This window comes from Lygodium microphyllum, chromosome 23 (assembly GCF_053477565.2).
Source record: "Lygodium microphyllum isolate KBCC chromosome 23, Lygodium_microphyllum_v1.1.10, whole genome shotgun sequence".
In the NCBI taxonomy this organism is placed as follows: Eukaryota; Viridiplantae; Streptophyta; class Polypodiopsida; order Schizaeales; family Lygodiaceae; genus Lygodium; species Lygodium microphyllum.
In genome coordinates this window covers 103,866,273-103,883,015 of record NC_141157.1, presented here as the reverse complement: position 1 = coordinate 103,883,015, position 16,743 = coordinate 103,866,273, and positions in this window count along the sequence as shown.

Sequence of the window (16,743 nt, the reverse complement as noted above, 5' to 3'; positions counted from 1 at the left end):
AAGATGACGATTTGTATAAACAGTGTAGAAAACTATAATTACAACATGTTGAAAATGAAGTACATCAATAAGAGATCAATGCAAAATAGGGGTAATCATCGATATAAGACAAACTGCAACTTCCAGGGACTAGCTCCAACTAGCAATGAGTGAATATGCAAGAGCAGCACCAAGATTTGTCAAAGAATAAATGTGTCATACTGAGATATATCCAATAGGCATAACTATCATGCATAGAGTGGGTCTCATGGGTGAGACCAACTAGAGGCACATCAGATTGAGCAATGTAACGAAAGCTCAGTACATAACCAACCAAGATGCAGACATCACTGTCAACATCATGTGACGAAGATAGGTGTGGGCCCAAAAGTAATGTCAAATCAGCCCACTAAGCATCAACTACATACATAAAGCATAACAAGAGCATGTACATGTCACCAAGTCCCACGGTCTCATTGTAAGATCCTCAAGCTCACATATATAACCAAAATCTCAATATAATCTCCAAATGTCAAGAAGTGGCTCCCACTAAATGAAAGTTGAATGCCAAATGAACCCAAGTATCTTGCAAAGCTCTTACTAGAGCATCATATAACCATACATAATAGTTAGTGATAACCAATGGTAAGAATCAAAGCTCCAATATTTTCTCAAAGGTAATTTGAAAGCATATCCAAGCATGTAACAAGAACCATAAGTATTGATACATCATTGAGCAATAGGCATATGATTTCATTGATAAAATGGCATTCAGTCTTTGCTTATTATAGCAATAAAAGAACTCTAGAAAATTGAGCGAAATAGGTCTCAGATCAATCCCAATGCATTCCAATACATTGGTATAACATTCGAGTCATATGATATAACATCAAATAGATATCCTGTGAAGCATAAGTGACCTTCAGATAATTAATCAAGTGATGCCCTAAACTATATGATAGCAAATTGTCGCAAAATGTGAATTAATGGCTGATCCCATGAGCTCCAATAGATGCCCAAACTCATGCTAGAGATGTCGAGAAAGTTTCTAATGATTGCCAAGAGTCGAGTGGAGTGGCAAGAGGAGCTGGAGGATGAGATCGGCTGGTCAAGAAGGCAGGGCAGCAAATAGATGCGATTCATGCTAATGTGGATGTCCCTATTACTACTCTTAGCGCTAGTGTTGAAGCTTTGGAAGCACTCTCAGGTGCTCAAAGGAACCGAGTAATGCTCAAGAATAAGCAGAAAAAGAGGGACAAGAAGTCAGTTGAGCTCAATCCATACATCAGGGTGAAGAATCCATGGCTACCGTTGAAATTGCGTGATTAAGCTTTTCTCCACAAGTTGAAGCAATGGGTTAGGCTCAAGCTCTCAAGAAAGATGACTCTGATACTAGTTGAAGGTATTACAACTTACATGAGATTGACCCAATTAAACATAAAGGTCATTTTGTAAAACATAATTGGGTATGGTAAGATGATGTAGTCTCTCAGTTCAAAGCTAAATGACCTTTCTAATTACCAACATGATAGGTTTATAAATGATACTTAGCTTCTCAGCATCAAGACATAGAAAAGGGAATCATGATGGAGCTGGGGAAGTCATTAAAAAAACCCTCACTCTCATGAGGAGTTTCAAATAGATGGGCAGCCTACAAAATGTGTAGCTCATGTAGTTAAATATTTAAATAAGGCATTTTTAAAAGCTAGAGATAAGGTGCACATTGAAATATGGCGTAAACGTATTGGACATGAAAATGTGCAAAGGCTGAAATTAATGGAGTCCAAAGGATTGATTACAAGGTTGCCTTCTTTTAGAGTTGCAGAATTTCATAAAGTGTGTGAAGCATGTCATTTTGGTAAGCATGCAAGACAATCCTTTTTGCGTGACAGAGAAGTGACCAGAAATATACTTGATGTTGTGCATAATACAAATATTTGGGGACCTATACAAAATGTATCTCTTGGTGGCAGCAAATACGTTGTCACATTTATTGATGATTGTTTAAGGAAGATATGGCTATATTTCATGAAGGAAAAGAGCGATATATTTGAGCACTTCAAATCTTTCAAGGTAGCTATTGACATGGAAACAAGCTTGAAAGTTAAGTGCTTGAGATCAGATGGAGGGGGAGAGTACCTCTCTAATGAGTTTAATAGCCTCTTGAGGTCTGATGGGATAAAGTAGCAATTTACTTTGCAAGTATACCCCACAGGAAAATTAGGTTGTAGAAAGAAAAAATAGGCATATTGTAGAAGTTGTACGAGCATGGATGGCTAAAACAAATATGCCAAAATATTTTTGGTCTGAAGTTGTTTATATTGTTGTCTATATTATGAATAGAACTCCCATAGCTTCAATTCATGGGTGACCCATGAAGAATGCTTTATATGCAAGAAGCCCGATGTATCACACTTGAAAGTATTTGGTTGTATTGCATATGTTCATGTGCCAGATAAGCTACAAAAGAAGCTTCATCCAAAGGCTAAAAAATGTATTTTTATTGGTTACTCTTTAGAGTAAAAAGGGTATCGTTGTTATAACCCAGTCACATGTGAGTTGAGAGTGAGCAAGGATGTTATTTTTTATGAGATGGGTAGTTGGTATGCACCTACTGCTGGTGTATTGGATGATGATAATGATCATGATAGCTATGTGTGAAAAGAAAAGCAAGAATCACAGAGTCTTAGTAGACCGAAAATATCATCTGGTTACTACATGTACAGTGAGCCGGGAATACGTCCACATATTCCTTTAGCCAAGAAGGTCCTTCATGAGACTCTTGCTTTTGATCTAACTTGTTGAGTTTGATCAAGTAAACAGGTAATCCTTTTCTGACTCCTTTTATGATCTGAGATATTTTGGCCAATTGGATTCTTGGCACTCCTGCCTCACCTTGAGTTGTGACAAATTCCCTTTCAGAGTTTCGAAAGGAAACTTGACCCTTTCCACAATGAATGTGGGCATCGTTGGGCTTAAGCCAATCCATTCCGAGTAGACACTCATGGATACCTAAATTCATGACTCTGAATTTAACTGAAGTCTTCTTTCCTCCCAGAAAGAATTCCACCTTAGCAGTTTTCCTGGTACAAGTTACTTCACAACCATTTGCCAATTCCACAAGCAGGGTAGGTGCTTCTACTGTGGCTATTCCTAATCTTTTTGCACATGCTGGTGAGATAAAGGAATGTGTACTGCCACAATCGATCATGGTTTTGAAACCTTTACCTTGATAGTCCAACGGTGTTTGAATCACCGAGAACTGGCGATTTGGCCCTTTCTTGTGCAAAGCAGCGTGGACTGTCGCTCTTTCGAACTCTGCTTCCATGGTCGGATCTTCTTCTTTTTCTTCTTCGCACATTTGCATATTGGCAATACAGGCGGTTCTTCCTGTTCCTCGAGTAGCGGCTCCTTGACCACGGCCTGTTCCTTGGAAAGGTGCTTGGCGATGTCCTCCACCGAGCTTGGGACATTGCCTCTTGAAGTGACCGGGTTCGTTATAGTGGAAACAACGGAGGTTTCGGCCATTACTTTGAGTAGGAACAAAGTTGTTGACGTTATTCGTCCTAGCTTTCTTTCTTTGTCCCTGATTATGACCTTGAACTCTCTTCATTTGAGGTCTGAATGTTCCTCTGTTCGGGTCATTATAAGACCAAGTTTTGTTACCCCTTGGTCTAGCTTGCACCTCCTGAATTATAGGCGCCGCTCGAATGAGTGCATCCTGAAGATCTGATGGACGCATAGATTCAAGACGGGTATTTACTAGTGGATTTAAACCCGCACAAAATTTGGACACCTGTTGTGTCATGTCCATCTATGGCACATACTTTAAAAATGAGATGAATTTAGAGTAGTATGCGTCAAGAGTGAGTCCTAGTTGTTTTAGCTTTTAGAACTCGTTCATTTTCTGCGTGCGATATGCAGGTGGTAAGTATCTTCCCTGCACGACTTTCTTCAGCTTTTCCCAGGTAACGGATCCCTCTGTGATCCCTTGATCCCTGCACCATTGCTTCCACCAAAGTTTGGCTTCGCCGGTGAGTTTTAACTTGGCGAGCATTGCTTGATTGGCGGGTGCAGTATCGGCTACCTCGAAGTAATCCTCCATGGATTCAATCCAAATTTCAGCATCAGCTTGGACAAATCTACCTCTCCCGTCAAACTCGGGTGGCTTAATCTGCTTGAGGAGGAACTTCTTCTCCTGGATCACAGTAGTACTTGATGTAGAAGGCGAATTTGGAACCTGTACTTGTGGTTGTGCTTGAATAAAGGTTTTCTTAATGTTATTATACGATAATCGACGTTAGCTTATATGACATTTTTAATTCGGCTATCTCGTAAACAATGTAGCTACTTAACTTTTTATCAACTCTTATACACAACCAGACATTGATAAAAAGAAGTCTTTATTTGTATTTACATGGGCATAGCCCTTTCGAATACAACGTTCCATGTGATGATAAGTCAATTGTTACATTTAGTTTGGGGAGAACAACGTTGTATTGCATTTATCTACAGGAACTGTGTAATAGTAGGGTTTTGGGTCATGGATCTTCAGGAATCGATAAGTCATTGGAAGTTTAGGATATCCTTTCCATTGGAATCCATACTTCTCATGGCGGCCCAACACTTTAATCCTATCGGTGAGGATTACACAGGTTACTTCCTCATATACATATGAGTTCATTTCAACCCTCCGACCTCGAATATGTAAAGTCGAATTTACGTGAGCTTCCACAAAAACGAACAACTTCACGACTTTCAAGTCTTCCAACCACTTGATCCTTTTTAGGTTGGTCTGTAGATAAGCAAACCGGTGGGCGGCTATATAATAGATTCCTGAAGCACCCGTCCATCTTCGTTCTATGTATAAAGGTGATGGATTATAAATCTGCTCCAGGATGTTCATCATCCCAATTCTTCGTCTATAAAGCGGAGAATGCATTGTGATGACCAAACCTAGATCTCCCCTTCTCACATAAAGTGAGTGATCAACACCACAAATATAAAATTTAATATTGGTAAGATACTCTTTGATCTTGTCAGACCATTCTCTAGGTGCTTACTTTAGTCCATATAGTGCCTTCTTTAACCTGCACACATATGTGGAATGCTCCAAATCCTCATAACCTCATGGCTACTCCATATACGCCTCTTCTTGCAATTCACTATGCAAGAAGGCATCCTTAACATCCTTTTTTTGTAACCTCTAACCTTTGGCTACTACCAAGGCAATCACGTATCTAATTGTTGCCACCTTAGCAATTGGATTGAACGTCTCTTCATAATCTATGCCATATATTTGACCATGGCCTTTTCCAACCAACCTAGCCTTATACCTGCTAACTGAACCACCTACATTATTCTTGACTTTGTAAACCCACTTATAGACAATAGTTTTCTTTCCCTTAGGTAGGCCTACCAAATCCCAAGTCTTATTAGCTTCTAATGCATCCATCTCCTCATCCATTGTGGTATCCCATTGAGCATAACCAATAGCATTCTCAAAACAAGTGGCCTCAACATCCTCAACCACCTTCATCATATAAGCATAATGGTGAGATGCATAATCTTCAAAGCCAAATCTATTAATATGGTATCTGACCCTGCTAGACCTATTTACCACTGGATCACTTAGTGTAGCCTTTACATTACTATGTGCTCTCTGTACACTCGGTGTCCTAATTGAAGGAATACCAAGCCCATCATCCAAACTCTCTAAACCATTATAATCTCCATTAAATCCCAAATGACTGGTAGATATGTCATTACCATCCAACACTTTCTTTCTTTCTTTGTCTTTGTCTATAATACTTGTGGATGCACTGAAGATATGGGGCTACTTCCTAGTCTCTCAAACCAAGGGCTCACTGTACGTGTAGTACCAGATGATATTTTCGGTCTACTAAGACTCTGTGATTCTTGCTTTTCTTTTCACACATAGATATCATGATCATTATCATCATCCAATACACCAGCAATAGGTGCATACCAACTACCCATCTCATAAAAAATAACATCCTTGCTCACTCTCAACTCACATGTGACTGGGTTATAACAACGATACCCTTTTTACTCTAAAGAGTAACCAATAAAAATACATTTTTTAGCCTTTGGATGAAGCTTCTTTTGTAGCTTATCTGGCACATGAACATATGCAATACAGCCAAATACTTTCAAGTGTGATACATCGGGCTTCTTGCATATAAAGCATTCTTCATGGGTCACCCATGAATTGAAGCTATGGGAGTTCTATTCATAATATAGACAACAGTAGAAACAACTTCAGACCAAAAATATTTTGGCATATTTGTTTTAGCCATCCATGCTCGTACAACTTCTACAATATGCCTATTTTTTCTTTCTACAACCCCATTTTCCTGTGGGGTATACTTGCAAAGTAAATTGCCTCTTTATCCCATCAGACCTCAAGAGGCCATTAAACTCATTAGAGAGGTACTCTCCCCCTCCATCTAATCTCAAGCACTTAACCTTCAAGCTTGTTTCCATGTCAATAGCTATCTTGAAAGATTTGAAGTGCTCAAATACATCACTCTTTTCCTTCATGAAATATAGCGATATCTTCCTTGAACAATCATCAATAAATGTGACAAAATATTTGCTGCCACCAAGAGATACATTTTGTGTAGGTCCCCAAACATTTGTATTATGCACAACATCAAGTATATTTCTGGTCACTTCTCTGTCATGCAAAAAGGATTGTCTTGCATGCTTACCAAAATGACGTCCTTCACACACTTTATGAAATTTTGCAACTCTAAAAGAAGGCAACCTTGTAATCAATCCTTTGGACTCCATTAATTTCAGCCTTTGCATATTTTCATATCCAATACGTTTACGCCATATTTCAATGTGCACCTTATCTCTAGCTTTTCAAAATGCCTTATTTAAATATTTAACTCCATGAGCTACACATTTTGTAGGCTTCCCATCTATTTGAAACTCCTCATGAGAGTGAGGGTTTTTTTAATGACTTCCCCAGCTCCATCATGATTCCCTTTTCTATGCCTTGATGCTGAGAAGCTAAGTATCATTTATAAACCTATCATGTTGGTAATTAGAAAGGTCTTTTAGCTTTGAACTGAGAGACTACATCATCTTACCATACCCAATTATGTTTTACAAAATGACCTTTATGTTTAATTGGGTCAGTCTCATGTAAGTTGTAATACCTTCAACTGGTATCAGAGTCATCTTTCTCGAGAGCTTGAGCCTAACCCATTGCTTCAACTTGTGGAGAAAATCTTAATCACACAATTTCAACGGTAGCCATGGATTCTTCACCCCGATGTATGGATTGAGCTCTACTGACTTCTTGTCCCTCTTTTTCTGCTTATTCTTGAGCATTACTCGGTTCCTTTGAGCACCTGAGAGTGCTTCCAAAGCTTCAACACTAGCTTTAAGAGCAGTAATAGGGACATCCACATTAGCATGAATTACATCTATTTGCTGCCCTGCCTTCTTGACCAGCCTATCTCATCCTCCAGCTCCTCTTGGCACTCCACTCGACTCTTGGCAATCATTAGAAACTTTCTCGACATCTCTAGCATGAGTTTGGGCATCTATTAGAGCTCATGGGATCAGCCATTAATTCACATTTTGCGACAATTTGCTATCATATAGTTTAGGGCATCACTTGATTAATCATCTGAAGGTCACTTATGCTTCACAGGATATCTATTTGATGTTATATCATATGACTCGAATGTTATACCAATGCATTGGAATGCATTGGGATTGATTTGAGACCTATTTCGCTCAATTTTCTAGAGTTCTTTTATTGCTATAATAAGCAAAGATTGAATGCCATTTTATCAATGAAAGCATATGCCTATTGCTCAGTGATGTATCAATACTTATGGTTCTTGTTACATGCTTGGATATGCTTTCAAATTACCTTTGAGAAAATATTGGAGCTTTGATTCTTACCATTGGTTGTCACTAACTATTATATATGGTTATATGATGCTCTAGTAAGAGCTTTGCAAGATACTTGGGTTGAATACTCCCAAATGTATGCTACTTGGAACTTGGATGTATGGATGCCTTTCACATGATGTTTTGAGCTTTGTTTTCTCATTTGGCATTCAACTTTCATTTAGTGGGAGCCACTTCTTGACATTTGGAGATTATATTGAGATTTTGGTTACATATGTGAGCTTGAGGATCTTACAATGAGACCGTGGGACTTGGTGACATGTACATGCTCTTGTTATGCTTTATGTATGTAGTTGATGCTTAGTGGGCTGATTTAACATTACTTTTGGGCCCACACCTATCCTCGTCACATGATGTTGACAGTGATGTCTGCATCTTGGTTGGTTATGTACTGAGCTTTCGTTACATTGCTCAATGTGATGTGCCTCTAGTTGGTCTCATCTGTTACCCATGAGACCCACTCTATGCATGATAGTTATGCCTATGGGATATATCTCAGTATGACACATTTATTCTTTGACAAATCTTGGTGCTAGTCTTGCATATTCACTCATTGCTAGTTGGAGCTAGTCCTTGGAAGTTGTAGTTTGCTTATATCGATGATTACCCCTCTTTTGCATTGATCTCTTATTGATGTACTTCATTTTCAACATGTTGTAATTATAGTTTTCTACACTATTTATACAAATAGTCATCTTCATTTTAGAGTTATTTGCATTGATGATTGTGGACAGTTCATCACTTAGTCAGTACGCCTTATTTTTAGCTTGATCTAGCATTGATTTTAGGGTTGTTTGCAATAATTAAATTAGCTTGCATTGACAATTTGTGCACTTTTTTGCCTTCATTATGGTTGGTGACTTGACTTATAGTGCTATCTTTGATATTAAAAATGTAGAAAATGCAAGTTAGACCCTTGAAACATAAGGGTGGTGTCAAGCCCGAACTTATTAATCCAGATGATTGGGCTGAATTAGATTACCTATGTAAGTCAACCATCATATTATCCCTCTCTAAGCAAGTATTCTATAATGTTGTCTCTCATAGGAAATCCAAATGGAAATCATGAGAAAAGATTCACAATGTCCATCACAAACAAAGCCTTGCTTCTTATATATATTGGTTGAATAAACTCATGGACCTTTGTATGAAGGAGGGCAATTCTATGTCAGCCCACTTAAATGAGTCTCATTCCATTATTAGTCATTTGGCTTCGAAAGGGATTGAATTCAAGGGCACATTCTCTTCCCTTGTTTCTCTTAAATACACTACTACCTGAATCATGAGATACCTTTGGCACTATTATGTGTGCCAATAGACCTACTAATGGGTTACAATTTGCACAATGTGTAGAGAGTGTACTCTTGACTACTAAAATATGTTAACAAGAATAATGTTGATGCTTTCCACTTGGGTTGAATTAGTTTAGCTATGTAAGTCCACCATCATATTATCCCTCTCTAAGTAGGTGTTCTATAATTTTGACTCTGATGGGCTGTGAGAATGGAAATTATAGGAAAAGATTCACAATGTCTATGATAAACATAGCCCCACTTCTTAGATGTATTGGTTGAAGCAACTCATGGGCCTTGCATGAAGAAGGGCACTTCTATCTTAGCCCAGTTAAGTGAGTTTCATTCCATTATCAACCATTTGTCTTCACAAGGGATTGAATTCAAAAGTATTCTTCTTCCCTTTTTTCTCTTAGTTACACTACCTGAATCATGGGATACCTTTCGCAATGCTATATGTACCAATACACCTACTGAGATGGGTTATAGTTGCACGATGTAGAGGGTGTACTCTTAAAGAGGTTAACAATAATAATGTTGATGCTTCCTGCACCTCTCATGCTTTGAAAGTTAGGGGAAATAATGGTAGGGGTGGTAATGATCGCCATTGGTAGATACTCTCACCAGTCTCGCTCTTAGTCACATGGACCCTCTCACCTGGACAGTCTCATAATAAGTCTCATGGCCATAAGTCCTCATTGACTTGTCATTACTATGGGAAAGCATGGCATATTCAGCTAGAGTTCATTTCAATGACATTTGAATAAAGGGAAGGATAGTCATACATTGTGACTATTGGAGTTCTCACATCTTCTCTCTCTCTCTCTCTCTCTCTCTCTCTCTCTCTCTCTCTCTCTCTCTCCTTCATCCATAGCTTTGCTTCTGCTCCATGCTTTCACTTCAGGGCTCTCTCCCTTCATTTTTAAGTTATTTCATGGTGATTAGCTGAAAATCAGATTTACTAAGGATTCCCTATAGATGTATAGGCTTCGCATCAATGGCAAACTTCATGTACAACTGCGAGAAATCTATAGTAAGTTTTCCAAATGTCATCAGCCAATCACAACCAAGCACAATATCTATGGGTCCCATTTCCAAAGAAATTAGGTTCCATGTACCTCATAATTTTTAGCTAACTATATGGGAACCTGTGGGCACATTTGAGTGTTGATTCCCTCTTCACCATTAGCTACTTGTACTCTTATGGGTTGCTATAAATTAGTGGAAAATTAGTGTAACCTATCCACATCTAACTTATTCACAAAACTATGTGTACTGCTTGGGGATTCACAAAACTATATAATGTGCATTCATGGTCTATTTATAAATATCCTAATTTATGAATTTTTGTAAATAAAACACAACCCTTTTCTATTTAATTTGTAAGTAATCCCTTTATATGACACCCTTTTGTATGTAAAAAATGTATAAAATTGGTGTTTTAAAAACCCCTTATTTTGAACTCATGTTATATATACATATATTCATGAGTGACCCCCCCTGAGGTGTACTACCACTGTCTATCAAGATATAATCATTTCCATGAATTGTACCCTTCATACAAAGTGTATTAGGGCTCTTTGAACGTGTCCAAGCATCCATGGAAATATAACAAAGGGTAGTGGCAATAAGAGGTAAATTTGTCCCACTAGGATCAAAAGGAATCTACCCACTAGTGTCAAATGGAAATCCATCAACAACTCGTAAGACTGATCCATCAGCAACCTCTTGGAAGTACACTTGGAGATGCATGATAAATCGTATACTTTTCACCACATTGGAAAGATAGACCCTTTTCCTTTCTTTCCTTGAAAAGATCCATAGATATGAACTTGCCATTGTTTGTCGAGTTATTTTGGGATCTATTGTCACCTTGCTTAGGCTCCACTTTATGGCTGATTGTTGTCTTTGAAACACTTTACTGTCTTGAATCATTGAAAGTAGGGTATGTAGGGACTCTAAGGACTGCTGAATGAAGTATTGAATCCTCCATCATCGCCACCAAAGTTACCATGTTTAGCAACAATCCTTTTCTCTCCAAAAGAATTCTGCATCAAAATGTCCCTTCTATACTTATGATCATACCTCTCTCTACTAGCTCAATGGCATGAAATAGTATTATAGGTTTTTGGGCCATAACATCAGCTGATAAATTAGGCTCCAAACCATAGCTTTAAATTCCTTTCAACTATCTACCTCATAATTTTCCCTCTTTATGTACCTCCACTATGTATGAGCAAAACCCTTAGGATGAAGTATAGCAAAGTGAATCTTTTGGTCATCTGACTTAGGGAAAACATCAAAATAGGACTCTAACTTTGACATCCACTACTCCAAATCAATTGGTGATGATGAATGATCACTATATTTGGTTACCATATCTTATCATGGAATTTTCTCTCAACAAAGCCTTGTTGCCCATTAGTTACTTAGGGTTGCATGTCCATGTAATGACCATTGGGGCTTGAAAGATTAGAGACACTCCTATGATAGTTGGTTTGAAACCTATCTAGAGGAATAGGTGGTTGGCTTGCAATGGTTTGAGAAGAATTTGACCCATGAATGCTCAAAATCGACTCATCAGTCCTAACAGAAGTCTCCCCAATCTCATAATTGTTATGTGATATCCCTTTCTTTTCAATGATACCTGACTGAGAATTATTATTTGACGTATGAAAGGATTGTTGATCTCTACTCTCTTTGTCTAGCATTTGTGCTGCCACAAGTATAGAGATTTGAGTAGTAAGTTTGTCCAAAGAATCTCAAGTGAAAGAAGCAAACTTCTCCAAGGAATCCTTAGTAGATTGGGCCATGTGCTCCATCAATTCCTTGATTTTGCATATTGGATTGAACCAATTGTTCAACCACCTTATCCAATTTAGAAACTAATTCCATGTATTTAATGGAATGCCTAGTCTCATGGTTATAAAGAGTGGTATTAAGAGTACTATATGTACCATATTCTTAAGAATCTTCATCATCATGATGTGCTTTCCTAATTTCTTTCTAAACATCATCATTAAGCTTATTATTTCCCTTGTTTCGAGTCATTTCTGCTCACTAGTATAGTGCAGTCCTAGTATATTCTCTAAAATAAAAATGGCTATAACTTTTGTGTCAGATATCAGAATCAAGAATTTCTTGATGAAAAAAAAATCCACAAATAGGTCTTTAGGTTGAGCTATAACACTCGATTTCAAAATCAAAATGGAATATTTTGGGAATATTCTTTGACTATTGTCCAAAAGTGTATTGCACCCTGTAGAAGCATTGTTTTAGTGCATCCACCTCCCCTAAGTCCAAGATAAGGTCTTCCAACCCTACGGTACCCTATATATGACCTATGTGATCTAAGTGCAACCTAGAATAACCTATATAAGTCTTAGAAATTCTCTAAATTACTCTATAATATCTATAACCAAGTAAAAAGTCTTCCAAAAGTGGTCCCAATTCATTGTTTGAGTAAAGTACTCTGTGTAAGACCTGTAACCAATCTGGGATAACCTGAAACACTGTAGATGACTGATAATTCATCCAAATGAAGATCCAAATACCATGTTACCACATAATATACACATCCCCTACTATAAGGAGTATAATTATTGAAATTTTCCTTGTAGTAAACCTGTAATAACATGTATAATCCTTGTAACTCACGAATGGAGTCCCAATCAAGGCTATCCAATTGAAATCTTTAGATCTTCAATGACTCCACTCGTGGTACCTATGGTGAAAGATATAGCAATATAATATGCTTCCTACACATGCTCTGAATCACTAGGAGGTGGGCAAAGTTTTCCTGGGTTGGTTGATTGCACCCCTTTAGAAACTTTAATAGTGGGAGAGGGTCATCTCTCTATTGTCCCACTATCTCCCTCACCATCCATCTTTTTCTTCATGGGAATATCAATATGGCTAGAGCATTCTAATTAAGCAAACAAATATGAGATGCATAAGTGAAATTTTCTTTTAGCCTTCAATGATATGCAAGATTGATGAATGAAAAATTGGAATCAAGAAATAAGTGTTTGCTAAGGATCTTACAAATGCAATTGAGTGACTCACTGATTGCAAGTACTTACCCTTTACAATGTTTATTTCTTGGGAAAATATAATCATACAAACAAATCAAGGTTATGCATTAAGACAATGTAAATGAAATCCATGATGAAACAGGACTAAAGTGAATGTTGAATTTCAATGAAGAGGGATCTAATCAATGAGAAGAACATAATCTTTGATCTATTGATCAATTTAGAGAATTAATTGATTAATAATCTCCCATTGACAACTGGACAAGCTTTAAAACAAGTGGATATTGAGATATTTCAGAGATGAAGCAAGTAAAATACCTTGATCAAGCTTGAAGAATATGATTAATTCACTTGGAATCAATATTTAGTCCAATGGTTGAAAAAACTTTCAAAATCCATCATGAAGCTCCAAAATCCCATAAAATTCAATCCATACATGCTTAAAGAAGATTAAATTGGTGAAGAATCAATGCCCCAAGCTTCCTTGAACACGAATGTCGAAGATTCAAGCTCTTTGAACAAAAGCCCCAAAATATAACTCCATTATAAGCTTCAAGAGGGTCAATGTGCTTATACTTCTCAAGTTTGGAGCAATTTCCTTTGGCCTTGATTACATACTTGATTAGTTTGACTTACACATCTCTATTAGTAGAGGCCATTACACATGCCTTTTTCACAGAAGAAATATAAACATTTCAAGATCCTTTTGCACACAAGAAAGAAAATATTACCAAAAAATTGTTATCAACAAGTTTAGCAATATGGATGAGAATTCCTCTTTGTTCATTTTTAATTTTTGATTACATTGTAAAATTGTACAATATGATGAATGAATGATCCATTGCAAAACTCTAGTGTAAAGTCCATAAAGGCTAGGATAAAGACATTCCTTGAGGGGAAAAGGCCAAAAGATCAATTGTGGGGGCAGTTGTGGCCTAGGTGGCAAGGTTACTGTGTGCAGCTAAGTTGTGGATTTGAGATTGACAACAAGGCTTTGGTGGTGAGGTTAGGGTTCGAAAGATCGATGTGTAGTATCCTCCATATCATACCACAAAGCTTTTAATATATTCCCTCCTCTCCACCCCCTATAGCCCACTAGCCATTGCTTATGACCCACTCTCCATAACCATCCTCAATTATGCCCATTCTTTGACATCTATCATATCAATTTTAAATTTCCATATAGCCTTTTCATATTGATGCATAGCCATTAATTGAGCTTCTTCCTCTTGGTATTGTCTCTATACTCTCTCTTGCTTCGATTCATCTCTTTAAACCACCTCCTCCTTGTGGTGTTGGGCAATGCAAACTATAACAAATTGAAGGGTGGTGATTTTGAACTTTTTAATATTAAAATTGTAGTAGCCTTATATATTAATATCCTATGCCAAAAAAAATTACAAAATGCAAGCTTCGATTGGAAAAAATAAGTTTGTATTATAAAAATCATTCCAATTTGAAAGATCATATATAATATTCCAGATAAGAAATGTATTGAGGCACATTCTTCACCCACAATTGATGTATTGATCAAGTTGTTATGGGACTCACATAATCCCTATGGTAATGATACCCAAATGTATTCTTCATTACATAAAAGGCTCTCCATGTAGCTTATAAGCTTGTGTCACCCTCTATGCACCCTTAGAGCCACATACCACCTCAAGGGAGAGATGTAGATACTTACTATTGGGCTCTTCTATGGTATCCCTTGCCAAAAATATTTATACAATAACATATATTTTTATGCATATTGTATAATATGGGAATCGAGTGATCCATATTCAATCATTAAACATGATAAGAATTCTAAAGCACTAGCATCAAAACTAGTATAGAAGAGACCTGTGAACATGAACAAGGCTCATGATAAAAAAACTTACCACTCGTGATAAGAAATGAAAAAGACTCACAAATCATCCTTCATGTAAGGAAATATACTCAAAAGTATGGGATGTAACATTCCATCGTCTTATAGACCCCTTAATAACAGTAGGGCAAGAGAATATGTGAAATTGTGCAAGAGCAGTGGCAACAAAGTTACAACGTAGATATCAAAAGAAAGGGAGATTTAAAAATATGTTTAAATCTAGGGTTAGGGTTGGGGCTTGGGCTCTCAGGCTCTCGGGCTCAATCTGGGGCTCATGGGGCACTTGGCCCTAAGGCTTGGGCTAGGACTCGGGCTAGGGCTCATGAGAGCCCTTTTGTAGCTCCAATTGAGAAGTGTAGACTATAGTATTCATAGCTTTTGCCCAGGCAATCCCTTACCGTTAAGCATGTACCTTCCCATTTCCACAATGGTGTGATTTTAACACTTGACAGCATCATTCTATTGAGGTATATGAGAAAATTTCAATTGATGCTTAATCCCTTTGCTCTTATAAAAGCCTTCAAACTCCTTTGAGATGAACTTTCCATCACCATTTATTCTAAATTTCTATACACTTTCCATGTTTCATTCTCGATAATTTTTAGTCACTTTTTAAGCCTACCGAAAGATTGAGCCTTATCACAAAGGAAGTATACCCACACCTTCCTCCTATAGTCATCAATGATCAACATAAAATAAGAAGATCCACCCACGGCTTATGTAGGCATTTTATCACACAAGTCAACATCATGCACCAACTCCAGAGAAGCCTTCACTCTTGCTTTCTTGTGGAACTACCTTTCTCTATTGCCTGCTGCCTACAAGCTTCGCACAGTTTCTTCATTTCAGTTTCACGCCAAAGTTTACTTATGCCTACTCTATTGGTGGCTATAAGAGTATGTAGCTCATACAAATTGTCCCATCTTTCTCACTTATCAACAATGTTATCGACACTATTTATAATTTCCACACTTATCTTGGCGAGATGCCATCTATAGAGCTAGAATTCAAAGGCTTCAAGACAACTATTAGGCTACTAGGGAGGATAAACCTCAAGAAGGAATGAGACATGAGTATGGGAGTCAACTCCAAGCATTTGTAAATAAGGAGAGGTAGCTAACTCGACTCAAGCTAGGTGAGGATAGGGTCCAGCTCTTGAGTTGGATGAGGTAGATGGTTAAGCCTCGCACAAACTGTGTTTAATTGTGAGTAAGCTCTTCAAGTAGATTGTGTGAACTTGAGGTAGGTCACAATGTGAACTCAAGTTCAGTCAAGGTATAAACTTGGAGTGTAGGTAGATGAGTTTGCAGATAGTGAATGACTCATTATTACTTGTGATGGGGTCTATCTTAGCCAAAGTAGATTCATGCAAATGAGGGATTAAATTTTTTTAAAAACCATTTATTTTTTAAAAATATTATATAATTTTGAATTTTTTCCTCTTCTGACCCCTAAGCATGAAGAGATCCGGTCTATGTCTTAGACAATGACCTACAAAATAGTATTGAATTGCCAACATTGTGTAATCAAGGATATGGATGTGCCATGATTAATTATGATCCAAATACTAATTTTTGGCCATTAACGATACAATTTACCACTGAATGTATTT